We start from the raw sequence: 3,268 nt of genomic DNA, 5'->3' as shown, positions 1-3,268 counted from the left end.
TTATCTTAGCTATAAATGTTTTATATATACATATATAATATATATGTGTATATATTATATATGTATAATATTTCTCCTTCCTTTTTTTCTCTTTTATACCATTTCATTTGTTCCTTCCATCAAATAGTTTCTACTTCCTTCAGTAGTTTCTTTTCTGTCCACAGTATTTATTGCACTTTTTAAATCTTATTCAATCTTTTATTTTCTTACACTAGGGAGACAATACAGTGCTTACATATGCAAGTCTGTTTTATCTCAAGTGTGAGTATAATATACTTCATTGTACAAAAATACCACATCTTCTTATCTATGCCTCAGTTGATGGGCTTTTGGATTATTTCCAAGATTTAGTGACCACAAATTTTGTTGCTGGAAACATGGGTGCATATATATCTCTGTGGTATAATGTTTTCAATTCTAGAAAAGTACCCAGAAGGGGAATAGCTTGGTTGAATGGGACTTCTAATACTAGTTTTTTCAGGAGGCTCAACACTGATTTCCACTGTGGTTGTACCAGTCTCTATACATGACACAGAAAGAGGTTAAGTAGCACTCTTGTGGTCTTATCACTTTCAAGTGATGGAACAGTGAAAAGGACCCAGGCTATCTGCTTTAGAGTCAGTGCATTGAACCAGTGGGTTATAAACTACAGGTAACATTCATATGCTCTGAAATTGCTAATATTACCAACTTACACACAGAACACACATAGAAATTGCTAGTAGAATTATCTTGATATTCTTTAGTAACAATCTTTTACATTTCTGCATTAAATGTCTATAAAGTAACTAAGAGGATATGGCAAAATGTAAAAAAATAAAATACAAATGAAAAAACCAAGAGCCCTAAACCTTGTGATCAGCCTCAACATTCTTAGGTGAAGGGACACTGAGTGCTTTGTTAACGCCTGTGCCCTCCACAAGTCAAGGGGTCACCTTGGCCACAGACTCACTGCCTGCTTCTGGGTCACTCCCCTCCCTAAGCCTGTTTGTCACCTCTACAATGAGGGCACTGGACCTAGGTAAGCTTTCTCTACCCAGTTGTATCATTCCATGCTTCTGTGAGTCTAAGTGCTGACTGTCCTTAACCTAACATGTTACTGTTTTCTTAGGCACTCTTGTTCTCATGATTTTTCAGCACACAGTAGGAAAGTTAAAGCATCACAGTGAAAGCAACCAATCAACCAGTCCCAACTTTTCGTTCCCTTATGACTTCCAATTCAGCATAAATCTGGTGGGATCTGGTTTGGACTGTGAGAGCACAAGTAAAGAGCTCCAGAATCTTTTCCCCAACTGGCTGTCCTGTGTGTTCGCTTGGCAGCTCTCTCGCAGACTGTCACCTGCAAATCCGTTATAAGGAAATTGAGCTCACAGCAATTCTGACTGAGAAAGAAATCCTTGAACTTTGCTTCTCTTACTGTACAAAATTCCAGCTATATATAAAAAACAATATTAGGGGCTGGAGATTTAGCCAAGTGACACAGTACCTACCTGGCAAGTGTTAGGTTCTGACTTTGATTCCAGGTATCCCCTCGCCAAAAAAAAAAAAAAAAAAGAAAGAAAAGAAAAGAAAGATATATTGGTGAAAAATGCTTATTAAAGGTTAAGTAAGGGCCAGCCAAACAGCTCAGCACATTAAAGTACCTGCAAGCAGGCACACGGGGTTACTAAGAAGTATTACAAATATTACTGGTACTAACATGGATGTACACGTATTGCTGTGGTATGATGTTTTTAATTCTGGGATAATATCCAGAAAAATAGCTCAGTCAAATGGGACCTCACATGCTTGTTTTTGAGGAATATTCACACTAATTTCCACAGTGGTTGCACCAGTTTGCACTCACACCAACAGTGGAAAAGGATTCCTTTTGCCCCATAGCCCCTCTAGTTTCTGTTATTGGTTGATTTTGATTTGTTGATGATAGACATTCTTTCTGGAATGAGATGGAATCTCAGTGTTATTTTAATTTGTATCTATTAAATAACCAGTAATGTTCAAAGTTTTTTGTATAATTATTTGATATTTGTATTTATTTATCTGATAAGTATATAGCCATGTCAGTTGCCCATTTTCTGATTATGTCTTTAAATTTATGAGGTCTGATTTTTTGTTATTGTTGTTCTTTATATGTTCTTGATAGTAATTCTTTGAGGAACAGCTGGAAAACATTTTCCCAACCTTGTGGGTAGTCTACTCACTTTGTTAGTGGTCTCTCTTGATGTAAAAATGCTATTTAATGAGATTAGTTTGTAGTTGTTGATTCTTTATGATAGTTGTGCTCATCAATTCTTTCCATACACTAATGTCTTCAAAAGTTTTACCTATTCTATCTTTCAACAGATTTAATGTTTCTATAATAATATTTTGGTTGTTGATTAATATTTAGAACTTAAATTCTTGTTGAATTCAGCAATGACTTTGTCAGGATCTGGGATTTTCTTTGTGATAGTTTTTTTTTTTTAATTATATCTTCAATTAAATTGCCTGATATAGCAGTATTTCACATTCTTATATCTCTGTGAGTCAGCTTTGGTAATTCATATGTATCTAGGAATCTGCTCATTTCTTCTGAATTTTCCATCTTATTAGATTACAAGTTCTAAAAATAGATATATATATATGATCTTTTGGATGTCTTCAAGGTCTGTTGTGATTTCACCCTTTTCAATTCCTAATTGTGTGGATTTTTTTTTGATAAGGTTAGATGGACTTTGTTGATTTTGTATAATCTTTCAAAGTACAAACTTTCAATTCATTGATTTTTGTATTTTTTTTAGTTTTCACTGCATTAATTTCTGATTTAATCATAATTTCTTGCCTAATATGAGCTTTGTCTTGACCCACCCTTCTTTTTCAAGTTTTTTGAAATTCAATAGTAAGATATGTATTTGTTTTCTCTCTTCTTTCCTAATGTGGGTATTCACAGACAGCTGTATATTTTCCTTGTAGGATTGCTTTCAGTGTGTCCCATAAGTTTTAGTATGCTGAATTATCATTATCTTTTAATTACGGAAACAATCTAAATTCTTCTTTAATTTCATCTGTGATTCATTCATTGTTAAAGATCATGTTATTTGATTTCTAAATGATTATGAAGCTCTCAATGTTTCTTTTGCCATTGACTTCAAATTTTATTGCATTACTATCTGATAATATGCATGGGATAATTTTTGTTTTTATATTTACTTGATCATGTTCTAAGAGCTAGTATGTGGTTTATTTTGGAGGAATTCCCCTGTTTTCTGATGTTGTTGGGTGGAACGCT

This window comes from Octodon degus, unplaced genomic scaffold (assembly GCF_000260255.1).
Source record: "Octodon degus isolate 3935 unplaced genomic scaffold, OctDeg1.0 scaffold00095, whole genome shotgun sequence".
Lineage (NCBI taxonomy): Eukaryota > Metazoa > Chordata > Mammalia > Rodentia > Octodontidae > Octodon > Octodon degus.
This window is presented reverse-complemented; position numbering follows the sequence as displayed.